Below are 13,368 nucleotides of genomic sequence, written 5' to 3'. Positions count from 1 at the left end.
CCAACAAAATTGACATAACTTTCTAAGGGTTTGTTTTTGTAAGCTACATTAAAATGACTAAATGTCTATTTTGCTTCCATACACAGTTATGCTTATTTTCATATCACAATAGTGGTTATGGTAAACACCGCTACGCTAAGTCCAGACGAGACACTTTATTTATCAGTATAGCTCAGGCAGGGTCCGTCAATGCAGTTTGCTCAGCCACAAAATATTTTGTTGTGACGCCTTAAAAAATCAAGTCTTGATGAGCATCATATTGTTCATTTTTGAAATTACATTTTAAAAGTGTCTTATCGCATCATGACATAATTTGTATATACTTTGTGAATTTGATTCATACTTTTTTATATCTACCACACATGTATAACTTGATAGTTTTTTTTCCGTTGCAAGGCACGGGCATTTCCAAAAATGTTCGCTAAATCAAAAAAAGTTCGTCAAATTCAATAACTATTCCACCCAATTTCTAAATATTTTCATCGATTATAGAATGTTTGCCAGTTCAGGAAAATTGCTTAAAAATGTTCACAATTTTTAAAAAATGTTTGTAAATAGCAAAAAATATTCATAAATTGAAAAAATGTTCTTGATTGTAGAAAATGTTCAGAAATTTGTAATAGTATGTTGTTTGCGATTTCAAATATGTGCATGAGTTTAACAAATTGTTCATAATTTCAAAATGTTCATGATTTCGAGAAATTGAGAGAGATATTGTATCTCGGTGATGCAACGAAATGTGATCATGACCATTTGAAATTATGAATTTTTTTCTCCCGTTGCAACGCACGGGCCCTTTTGCTAGTAATAATGAAGAGAATTGGGTTTCTGCCGTACGTCATAAAAACTACCCTCGAAGTTGCCCTAAATTACCCACTATGCCACCTATAAGTGAAAAAAACGATTCAGTTTTTTTCTCTTGAAGGCCGCCGCGGGGTTTGATTATTACAGAGTGGTACCCTAATAAAACACAAGCAGAAGAGTGCCGCATTGGTCTGTCGCTTCGACACATGATGTGGGAGACCTGGGTTCGATCCTGGGTCGTCCTTCTCCCGCATATGTTACAGGTGTGATGTCTCCATTCTGTTTTCTTTTCATTTTTTTACTTTTTTTATTGAATTTTGTATAGAAATAGTAAAATGTTCGCGAACTCAGAAAATGGTAGAGAAATCATAAAATAAATAAGATTAAGAAACTGTTTGCATAGTATAAAAACATTATTTCAAAACAAATATTCATGATTTTTAAAAGGTGATCGTGAATTCAAAACATATTCAACAATTTGAAAATTATGTCCATAAAATTTTAGAAAATGTTTGCAAAAATTCAAACAGATACGTAAATAACGAAAAGACGAACCATCACTTAAATATTTTTTAGGGATACATAGAGGTTGTTTTATGATTTTATTTAGTCCATAACGCATCGGGTAAAAAAGGGTTTTTATGTTCTACATGCTTGCTCCCAGAAAAATTGACACAACTTTCTATGGCGCAATGCTAGGTCAAGATGGGACGTAGTTTAGGACATGACATTTTAAAAGTCCTTATCTCATCCTGACATAGTCTAATTGTTTTTCCCCATTGCAATGCACGGGCATATTTGCTATATCTCTACCTAATAGGATAAGCGGCAACACAAATATGACATCTCATGAAAATAAAGAAGATGGACCTATTGTGATATTGAGTGATGGTTGTTGGGTTAAGAGCGTGTGTTATGTTTTCTCTTCCGTTGCAACGCACGGGCTCTTTTGCTACTATATATATATGGAGCAGTTGGTGAATAGTCCGCCGGTTAATTTTTGTTGTTTTTTTGGTCTATCCTCCCACCTCCTAGTTTCGTCGGGTTTTTTACGTCGTTTTTTTTCGTCAGGTTTTTATTCATCCCCGCACGCCCCTCCACGATCCCTACCCAGGTCGCTGTACACCACCGCCGCCGCCGCGAATCCCCGAGGACGCCGCACGCCGCCGCCGTCGCGAATCCCCAGGGATGCCGCACGCCACCGCCGTCGCGAATCACGAGAGACGCCGCTCGCCGCCGCCTCGGATCCCCAAGGGCGTGGTCGCATTGCCCTGATTGGAGGAGACCCTGTCGGCCTTGCCTTGTTTGGAGGATGAACACAGGTATTTCGAGGCCCATGTGTGTCAATCCCGACCTCCGCTTTCCCCTTTTCCCATCGAGGGCCACCGCCGCTGCTTCGTCTTCTATCTCTCCGGATCCCCATCGGCACCTGCTGGATGGTGCTCCGGGAACAGGGCCGCACGGAGGCCCTCCTCCCATAGGATGTGCAGATGCGGCGCGCCTTGCAGTGGCTGTTCGGGATGAGCGCGGGCGCGACAACCTTGTCCCAGTCGATGATGGCAGCGGCGAACGCCGATGCTCCTTCTCGTCCTCTACCTCCAAGGACGCGCACCGGTACAGCTTAGGCACCCCCGTCCCCAAATCCCGTCCACCCATCCGGCGTTGTCCAGCTCATCCTCACGCTCGTGGATTCGCCTCCTCCTGTACGCGACACTTGAAACGTGGACGTGGTGAGCTTCCCCTCTCTCTACCCCCAAATCTGGATGGCACGAGCATCTGTTACATACATACATATGGATAAGCATCTTGGTTTGGTTCTTTGGTTCAGTTTGTATTCAATCTGTATGCGTCTGGATGTAAATGGCACTTGCAGTATATGGCCGCTCCTTGGTTGTCCATTTGTATGTGTCCATCAGTAATAAACGGCCGCTCCTTGATTGTTATTTTGAACAAAACTCCCCCTTAATTCTTCCTGTACTGAAATGAATCCTTGGAAGTTAGCACCACATGTCTGTTGTTGCTGTCGTCTTGTACTACATGGCTTTTTTCAATTTAATGTCAGTCAAGTTTATGTGAATATAATCTCCTTTGATCTGATGTTTTGGTCTGAATATTTATATTTTAATTATCATGTACGTACTAATGCATTCTCAAATATTTGGTCGGTGTTATCTTCTAAAATAATAGTAAATGTAATCCTTAAATAGAAGTAGAAGAAGCATGTCCGCAAACAGAATTGTACATTTTCATTCCTTTATAGAAGTGTAATAGATTATTTCTTAAAAACACAAAGATTTCAAGTATAGCATCAGAACAAAGATACAAACTGCAATTTCAACATCCGGTAAATGACATATATAGCGACTTGGGCGTGTCAAATGTTGATGTACAAACAGAATACATTGGATTAATTATCTACTTTTTAGAACAGTTCGGAATACATATTAGAAGAGCAAATTATGTTATGTTCCCGGCCCATTTCTTTCTGCTATCTTGCTGCTGCAAGACCTGGGAGTTTTAGTGGCTAATATAATTTTGACAATTTTGCTGCAATATCTTCAGTTTCTCTATTGATTCGGACAATTTTGCTGCTCCAATAGTCTGAAGCAGAACCTCCGTCTTCTATCTCAACGTCGGCGGCCCGCCGACGCCGACTCCTTATCGACGCCCGTCGGCGGCCCGGTGACGCGACCAGATCACTGCAAATTGCTCCATTCATGTCAGCAGCCTAATCAGGTTTATTGTAGATTGGAGTTGTCCCTTCACTCTTGATCAATAACCAGATATTGGCAAGCTTGAGTTATCCATGGATGCATGGAAAATATTATCCATTGTTGTGATATGCATATCTGTAGGATTAAATTCATCTGAATTATGAGCTATGTCACACTTTGCAGAGTACAGAGACTTCAGTTCACATAATCTGTTTGTACATATGTTGATGTCAGGTGGAGGTGGTCGTGCTGGCGCCACTGTTTCGCTTCATGCTGATGCAGTATAAAAGTGCCTCCTCGGCAGATGAGGACCTGAGCATGGTCGTGCTAATGAGGATGCAAGATCCACCGCCACCGGCCAGTCTGAGTGCGTTGTTGTTTTCATTCTTTGGGTCCTAGGGATTTCGAAATCAGGTGTTCGTCCCTAATGATTTTCGGGAGATAAACTGATTTCATTGGCATCATCTATTTCATTGCCTCACCAATGTCCATGTGAGCCTCAGTTGTAACTGAATGTACACATTGCGTGGTTGTGTTCCTGCAGGTGATTGCAGAGAACTTCGCAGGCAGATCAATTACGAGGAGGTCAAGGCTGAGCTGGAGTGGGGTGGGCGCCAACATGAAGGAGCTGGAGATATCTCTATTTTTGTCGGTCATTATTCAGGCTCTAAAGCTTCCCCTTTTCCTATACCACATTACTTGATATTATTAAATTCAGTAAGCTTACTCAACTGTGAACAAGTTCATGTGGTAAGTAGGATCAACAAGAGTTGGCTGGCAACTTCTATGTATATGTTATTATGGATCAGCCAAGGTGGTTAAATTTTCATTTTTTTCCTTTTTCTTAATTTAAGCCCTTAAGTTTATGTTGTTAAATGCATACACATAACTTAGTTCCAGATTTAACAAGAGTGCATTTTACAACGAACTTCATAGCTGATGTTGATCATAATTAGTAAGTGTACAAAGCATTTCAAGGAATTTCTGTTTTGTGCATATTGTATATTGCAGACTTGCAGTGAAGTAGTGCCATCTAAGTACCAGATGTATGTTATTTTCAGATAAGCTTTACTTAAAATGGAAAATACTAAAAAAGCAAATTGTGCCACACCGTGCAATTAAGGTGCCTTTTACTGGAAACTCAATGCAACTTCTTGTTATTTTCAAATAAGCTTTTCTTAAAATGGAAAACACTAAAAAGCGGATTGTGCCACACCGTGCAATTAAGGTGCCTTTTACTGGAAACTCAATGCAACTTCTTGTTATTCCTTCTGAACCTAGCAATTAAGCCATATCTTGTTTTCACTCCTTCTGAACCTAGCAAAATGACCTGCTTGGACCGAACGAGGACAGGTGTGTGGTGGTGGACATAAGATGCATGGCGAACATTGAGCTACAAAAGAACATTATGAAAGGTATGTACGGTAACTCCATCCATGCTTGGCCACACACCAACGTATGTTTTCCACTGTTGCTAACCTAAACAATTTCGTTTACCGTGAACTGAACAATGGTGCATCGTGATACAGAGGTTGGAGAGGCTGGAGGAGACCATATACCAACACAAAGCGCATCTTGATGGCCATCAATGAGGAGCTGAACCTGCTACACCAGGCTAATTGCAAGCATCGGGTACTTGTTAGCTATCAATTAAATCTCTTGTCCTGCAAGAACATGTGCTTATTTATGAAAACATTTTACATGAGCGTTGTAGGATGATTTGGACGAGAGGGCTGTAGCACGACGCAATGAAGAGCCAGATCGTCCGTCCGCTCCCAGCTCACTTCCCGGTTCTGTTGTGCTGCCCCGTGCACCAACCATCCAGTAAAGGTTCTGAGGTTAACATCTCTTTTGCGAGTTTCGTATAACTTTTGTTGTCACTTTATTATCTATTGATCCACATGTTTGTATTTTAGCAGACATGAGTTACTTTATCATCTTTCCAGGAAGAAATTGCTAGAGAGAAGAAAACTCAGTTTTACAAGTAGTGACAGTCCAACATCATATTGACAAGTCTGGTTTCTCTTTCCATATACATAAGTGTATAATTTGTTTTAAGTAACTGTTTCCTCGGTCCTTATTGCCACGGTTTTCTCAAGTGCAACCGCGAGCTTAGTAATAGCAAGATAGAAATTTGAGATGGCAAAACTGTACGTCCAATACAATTTCTAACCTGTGCTTGACTACTTGTTGCTTCTTGCAGTTTGGTTCTTTAAATAACAAGAAGAGATGGCAAAACTCTACTCACAAGAAGTTGTGTAATTTGGAAAGATAGCTGATCGAAATAAACTGTCATTGTCATAAATTTTGTACTGTACATCATACGATTGGCCTGACCATCTTCTTCGTCAGTGTCGGATGTTCGACATCAATCTCCATCTTTTCATTTTCAGAATCGCACGTGGGGTTAGTAAAGACTTCTTCATATTTGCTTTTGTTGCCACTGCTGCAGGAGAGTTGCCACCTGATAGCGATGTTGTCCCTTCAGAATTGTTTTAAGTTCTTTTTTGCTGGTATAAGTGCGGACTTTTGCATTAAGCATGACATGGAATTTGTTTTATGTAAATATTGATGCTTCACAATGAATTCATGTTGTGAAGGGTGATGATTTACCTTCAGTACAATCTATTATAAGTTGTAGTTTATTTTGTTTTCATGTGTTATTTGCAGAGAATATATGGTTCGTATTTATCAGGCTTATTTCATATAGCTTTTTTTGGTAGCATATTTGTAACAGAAACGCATTAGCCACCCTGTTCATGATTCATAACACATGCGTTTTAGTGGGATGGAGGTAATATTGAGAGAGACAGACCCATCGGGCTAAGGAATAGAAATAGTATATCTTTTGAGTCTACCATCTTCTATGCCAAGCAGGGTCGAGTGGGGTGATATACTAGGCGCTTTTCTTCTAAATTGTACAGAAAGTCCACTGAGTTATTGTTGTTTGTATGCCACCTTAGAGCGAAATAGTACTTCTTTTAATCATTTTTAGGTGAAATACAAGCATGTAGCTACCTCACTTAATTATTGTACTCACTTGAAGTTTATGTTGATATAATGCACTATTTAAGTAGTAGAGAAACCTCACAAATTTAAATTGATGAATGATATTTAGGAAAAGAAGTAGGCATGTTTCATTATAAAGGGAAAGTATTTTTCAAGGCATAGTGTTTAATTCACGAATGGTTAAACAGTTTAACAGGGACCAACACTGGGTAGCAGGGGAGTGGCAGTGCATAGAGACATAGTGAGGGGAGCGGGGGCGATGATGGAGGCGGAGATGTTTAGAGAGAGATATAGAGAGTGGGAGGTTTACCATGGTGCAATTGAAAACTGAGGCACGCCTTGCTAAGACAAGCACACTTTAAAACATATCAATACTCTGCATTGTTTTGATGTTGGTATCAGGACCAGGTACCATGTGAAGCTCAAGGAATGGTTGTAAATCATTATGGATAAACTGAAAAAAGATCATTATGGAGTACATTATAAACGACATTTGGTGTCGGCGGCATGTCACTACCACTGACAAAGTTCTCTAAAACACGATTACTATCATGTACAATGCTTTACAGTTCTCTCATATTCAAATGCTAAAATTCTGTAATTTCACATTTAGTAGTTTCTGCGGTGTGAAATTCATGTTTTATTTTGCTTGAGCAGTTGAAAATAAATGCTGGCAAAGATATTAAAATTCAAATCTGGCTTATTTTTCTCAATATGGGTTCAGAAGGAAATTGTCGTTGAGCTTCTATCTAAAGGTATGTCAGATTAACAGGTTGCTATTGCAACTCTTGATTTGGAGTAATGCAAAGTAACTGTGGATCTTGTCGTCGGTACATCTTGGGTTGCCATTCTTCTAGAACGAAGGATTTTTTCCCTAGATTGTGCTATGAAATAATGCTTGTATAACACCTTGATCTCTTGGCTACACCATGCTTTCTTGAGAACACTATACTTGCAGAAGAATGATGCTTCTATAGAATGCCACCATGAGTTCTGGCAGTTCTTTTAATTCTGTGTTCACTATGGACAAATGAACCATATAATTTGTCAATTTAATCAGTACTTGCTTTCATGTTGCAATCTCAGATTTAGGCACTTAATAGCCATAGAATAATTTTGAATTGTTATGCTCAGTACACCAAATGTTGTTCCTAGGTAATGCACTGTTTGCAACTAAGTTTTGTCTTTAAGCACCAAGGTGTAGTAGTATGCAATGAAATAAATGGATCATTTCTATCTTTCTGGTGCTCATAATAGACTTTTTCATTTTGAATTTGTATGCTTGAAATTTGATTATTTCTACCAACTGAGAGTGGAAATGAACTGTACCGTAGGCACTTTTTCATTAGATTTCAGCAGCCTTGATGGCTGATGGCAGCAACCTCATGGGCCACACATCCCCTTCTTTAATTGCATGCCCTCAAAAAATGTATGGGGACTTGGTTCTTTGGTTGTCGCCGCCGGACTCAGTGAAGGACGAAAAATTATGATGATCCAGTGGAGAATAGATGCCACGGGCTGAAGAAAGGAGGCGACGGTTTCAGAGCACACACCTTGAAGCAGAGAGGCGGCAAGGGACTGCATCTGGATGGCAGAGGGAGCGGGACAAAGCAACATCACATGGGAGACATGGTCAAAATCGGCGCCGTAGGAGCAATCGTGCGTGTGGGGGTCGTACCAGGGAGAAGGAAAAGGGTGGTCGGTTTTCTAGGGCTTTTTTCCTTGCATCGGGAAATGGGTTCGGTTGAAAAAAACGATGATGTGGGAAGGTCACGCGAGTGGTGGATACGTGGGTACCATTTAACGTACCAACTGCGGTTTAACAGTAGAGATTAAGATGTTGATATTTTATTCATTTTCTTCTTAGCTGAACATTCATTAAACCAAAAATCTATGAAACTTGTAATGTATCATGGTCGCAATTTGTGAAGTAGAACTAACTATCCTTTGACCAAATACCCTTTGATCATTCATCAATTTTTATGTACTTGTCGCCCGTGACAACAAATATGGATCAAATAACTATGCACTATGGGCACTAATATGGTTACCTTCGAATGAGTTTGTTACTGTGTTTAGTTACTATGATGTTTCATATGTTCATCAAAAAAATAAAGGCTTATTTGCTTGCATGTGCTTTCTCATGTTTGTTTGTTTTTTCTTGTGGTTGTTCCTTTTCTATAATTGTCACATAAAGTGAACCGAAACTCATATTCTATATTTCTGTTGTGTAGATACCTGTGAGCCTGCTGTTGAACTCGCTAAAAATGGAGATAGACATGGACTTAACGGTTCTCATTCATTTAAATCTTAGTGAATTGATACCAGTTTCCATTTGGAACTGAGATAACGAGGAATCGTTTCCTTCATGATACTGCGTGTATGAGCTTTTTTCTTTTGGTGTAGGCCAATATTGTACAAATTTATTTCCTAAAATTATATTTGAAGTTGTCTTCTATGAGAGTAACCATCTCAATATTTTTTCTATAGTTGTCACAAGGTTCTTGTGCTAAAGTTTTTGCTTGGTCAATATGTTTTCTTCTGAATATTTCTAGAATAAATTAGTTTATGCTGCAATAGTGAGTCACTGTTAAAAATAGGGACAAAGGTGTTATAAGTGAAAAATTATGTAGTATACTTTTAGCTTCCAAACATTTGTACTTATGTTCTATGCCCATTTTGATTTGGACAAATGTTTGGGAATCATAGTGGTGAAAAGGTGCGATGCAGGAAGAGAAACTTTAATGCTTGTTGTAACGTGTTTGTGGCATTTTTCGTCTTCTACCCATAGCAACGGACGGGCGTCCTACCTGGCGGATTGACTAGGTGTTGCGAGCTTCATATCCTTCATATGTTGGGTGTTAATATGATAGTTTGCAGACAACCCAGACTTATAGTGATGATATAAGGGGTCTGGTTGGGTCACCTTTTTCCTTCTCTCTCATATTTGGTCAACGACAGGGCGTGTCCGTAGATTTGAGGGGACGGGCTATAGGTGCTCTAAGATTATTGTGTTTGATACTATGATGTGTGTTAGCTGATTATGTTGAAGAAAAAGATGTGACATTGTTCTCGGTAATCTTAGCTCAGTGAGTAGTACCTTAATTTTTTTCAAAAGCCCGTGGCAACGCACGGGCGTTCTACTAGTATATATATATATATATATATATATATATATATATATCTGTGTGTGTGTGTGTGTGTGTGTGTGTGTGTGTGTGTGTGTGTGTAATAGCATGGGTTCAGACTGTGTTGGGGAGGCTAGGAGCAGGTTTGAATGTAGTAGTCGTTTGAGGTTGGTGAATGCTGCTTTGGCCTCGTTGCCCCAGTAAAAGTTGTCCCCTTTCTTCAAGAGTCGGTAAAGTGGGATAGCTGTCTCTCCCAGCGTAGAGATGAAGCGGCTGAGGGCTGCCACACATCTCGTGAGCTTATGGACTTCTCGAACCATTTCCCGTGGCTTCAGGTTGACTATTGCTTGAATTTTTTCGGGTTGGCCTCTATCCCCCTCTGGGACACAATGAATCCCAAAAGTTGCCCTGCGGGGACTCCAAATATGCAGTTTTTGGGGTTCAGCTTCATGATCAAGCCGTGAAGGCTATCAAATGTTTGCTGGAGGTCATAGGCTGGAGCCCTTGCGAGATTTGACCATAATGTCATCGACGTAGGCCTCTGCGTTGATCCCAATTGGGCTATGGAAGCACTTCTGCATCGTTTGTTGATAGGTTGCTCTGGCATTTTTGATCCCAAAGGCATTGTGATGTAATGGAAAGGTCCATAAGGTATGATGAAGAAGGTCTTTTCCTGGTCCGATACTTTCATGCACATTCTGATGATACCCTGAGTAGGCGTCAAGGAAGCATAAGTGCACGCTTCCGCGGTGGGATCGATGATCTGATCGATTCATGGAAGAGGGAACAGATCCTTGGGTCATGCTTTGTTGAGATCGGTGTAATCGCACACATGCACCAAGACATATTTTTCTTGCGCACCATAAATGGGTTAGCAAGCCACTCTAGGTGTGCGACCTCTCTGATGATCCTGGCATCAAGGAGCCGAGCTATCACTTCTCATATGGTTTGTGCTTCTATGTGGCGAAGCAGCGTAAGGCTTGTTTGACTAGCCATGCGTTCTTATGGACGTTTAGGCTAGCTATGCTCTGCTTTGCTGGCTGGCACCCCTGGCATGTTGGCAGGCCTCCAAGCGAATATGTTCCATTTAGCTCAAAGGAAGGTGAGGAGTTCTTCTTGCTACTCCAAGAGGTCTTTCCCAATTGTTACTGATTTCTTGACGTTCTCCGGGTGCACCAGGAACTTTTTTGTGTCTTTGGACGGTTGAAAAATCGGGCCTGGCCTTGGTTTTTTCGGGAGCTCCATTGTTGAGGTGTCGAAGTCTTGCTAGCAACTTCCTCCTCGAACGCTCTTTTTGGGCTCCCATAGGCTGTGATGGTGCCATTCAGACTTGGTATCTTGTTGTAGATATGTGTATGACGGTACTACAATGAATTTCATGTGTGCTAGTCTGCCGAAGATTGCATGTAGCGGATGTGAAAGGGGTGACCTCGAACTAAAGGTGTTCAACTTGGAAATTATCCTCATCTCTGAAGACAACCTCAAATTTGATCAGTCCTAGGAGCGAACGGGGCGACCCTGACATGAAACCGTGGCAGCCCTCGTCCGAATTCCATAGGCCGAATAGGGAGATCCCCATCTTGGCTAGAGTGTCAACGAAGATTATGTTATGGCCACTGCCCCCGTCCATCAGGACACGTGGGAGGAGGCAACCCCCGTTGATTGGATCTACCAGACAGGCGTGCTTGCCTGGGTGGGGGATGTGTTCGGTGTGATTGTCTCTGCAGAATGTCATTGCTTTTTCTGACCATGCAAGGAACTCACTGGGTGCGGGCACCACCGCATAGATCTCGCGTCGCATGATCTTTTGATTTTGGCATGTTTCTGCTGCTGGAAAGATCATGTTTACAGTGGACACATGGGAGGGCTAGTGGGTTGAAGAAGGCCCAGCTTTCTCCCTCCAGGCAGCAACCCGCGCGTATTTTCTTGCGATGTAGTTCGACCCAAGGTAACCCGCCACAGTCTCTCCTTGTTCGCTGAAGATGAATTCGATCGTCCCGAAATCCATGTAGTCGATAAACGGCGGGGGTGTGACATCGAAGATCCGCCCCTGCCGTCAACCGCTAGCTCGAAGGAGCCGAAGCTGAAGGTTTGGCCCGGCATGAATTTTTCAGGCTTGTCTGGATCTCTGCCCCGGATTACGCCTTCGACCAGCGTCGCCTGTGTGTGGCGCGCCAACTGATGGTGCAGAAAACCGTCAGATCCCTTGGTAGTGTTCCTGACGAGATTGGAAGTACCGAAATGGAGCCCGCACACACAAGTTACCCAGGTTCAGGCTTTCGGAGAGTAATACCCTACATCCTCCTTCTTCTTGTTATTCATGATGGTGGGATATTACTCTCCGAAAGTTATCCCACCATCATGAATAACAAGAAGAAGGAGGATGGTGTTATCCTAGATCGCATGAATACATTCACAAAAGAGATATTACTCTTCCTATAAACCCTAACTCTTGTTATTCATGCTACTACCGAGAGTTATTTTCTCCAACATTAGATGATGATGAGAGCCCTCCAACCTCTCCTTATATAGCCGGTGGAGGTTAGGGTTTATAGGAAGGAGATGCGATCTAGGCCGCCGCCCTTTGTGACTTGGGAGGCAAGATGGTCGCGACTCGATTCATCCCCCTGTTGGGCCTTGTGGCCCCCCTATCGAGCCTCCTGCATGGCCCTCCTTGGTGAGCCACCCCCGGTGCATAGCCACGTCAATCGGCGCCTTCTACGCCTGTTAGGGGCCCGGACGCTTACGTGTCGCAGATATGGGCCAGCCCATCGTGCGCGCGATTGGATCGCTAGTCAAGATGCCCTGGTTCGCTCGGTCAACGACTAACCGACCGACTATTGATTGGTCAACCATGACTTTTGGAAAAAAAGCAAAATAAAATATCACCAAAAAATCATAGTGAATTTGGAAAGATTCATGAATTAAAAAAGAGTTCACAGTTTTGAAAAAAACAAAAAAACCAAAAAAAAAGTTTGGGTATTTGAATTTTTTTGGAGGATTTGAAAAAAGCTCAACGATTTTGAAAAAAAAAGAATTGGAAAAATGTTCGCTGATCTTTTAGAAGGTTTGGCAATTTGAAAATAGTTTGTCGATTTTGAAAATAAAATCATGGATTTTGGAAAAACTTCGCCTTTTTTTTAAATCTTGAATTTGAAAAGTTTACGGGTTTTAGAAAAAAGAGCTTACTAAATTGAAAAAAAATTATGAATGTGAATGTATTCATGCATTTGAAAAAGTTCGCGGGATTCAAAATATATTTATGAATTTGAAGCAATTCAATGTTTTTAGAAAAAGGTTCATGAAGTTTTAAAATGTTCAGAGATTTTAATAAAAAATTGAATATAAATAAAATTCACGCGTATAAAATTGAAGGAAATTAAAATAAATAATGAATAGGAAAATAAAAGAAAAAAGAAAAAAGAGAACAAGAAAAGGTGAGAAAAAACGCACTACAACTACCGTCTTAAAATGGACCGGCCCGTTCGGTCAGAACTCGCTTCAGACGTGCTTAAGCAAGCTCGGACTCAACTGAGCAGCCGCCACTTACGACGGCATATCCATCTACCCTCGTGTTTAGGGTTTACGGCTCTGGCGACAATCTACCTCCGCCTAGAGACTCTTACCGGCCGCCGGTCCGCTCTCGACAAATCTGCTGCCCTGGCCTGGGGAGGGTCTCAGGGGAGAGGATCGGTCGGCTTCTTCATCAACTG

At 41.5% G+C, this 13,368-nt stretch overlaps 1 long non-coding RNA gene across 16 annotated transcripts; it reads left to right on the top strand.

The window, feature by feature from the left end:
* The first annotated feature begins 1,871 nt into the window (after positions 1-1,871).
* On the top strand, positions 1,872-9,012 carry LOC123156726 (uncharacterized). 16 transcript variants are annotated; one of them, XR_006478356.1, is made up of 7 exons: positions 1,872-3,540; positions 3,753-3,932; positions 4,063-4,933; positions 5,048-5,150; positions 5,233-7,080; positions 7,185-7,282; positions 8,762-9,012. It is a non-coding gene; the product is annotated as an uncharacterized lncRNA (long non-coding RNA). The 16 variants fall into 16 exon arrangements; XR_006478354.1 differs by having other exon boundaries at positions 7,862-9,012; XR_006478362.1 differs by having other exon boundaries at positions 1,875-3,540; positions 5,233-5,924.
* The last annotated feature ends 4,356 nt before the right edge of the window (positions 9,013-13,368 follow it).

Source organism: Triticum aestivum, chromosome 7B, assembly GCF_018294505.1.
Source record: "Triticum aestivum cultivar Chinese Spring chromosome 7B, IWGSC CS RefSeq v2.1, whole genome shotgun sequence".
In the NCBI taxonomy this organism is placed as follows: Eukaryota; Viridiplantae; Streptophyta; class Magnoliopsida; order Poales; family Poaceae; genus Triticum; species Triticum aestivum.
Note: the sequence above shows the minus strand (reverse complement) of the source record. Positions and strands in the feature narration are given on the sequence as shown.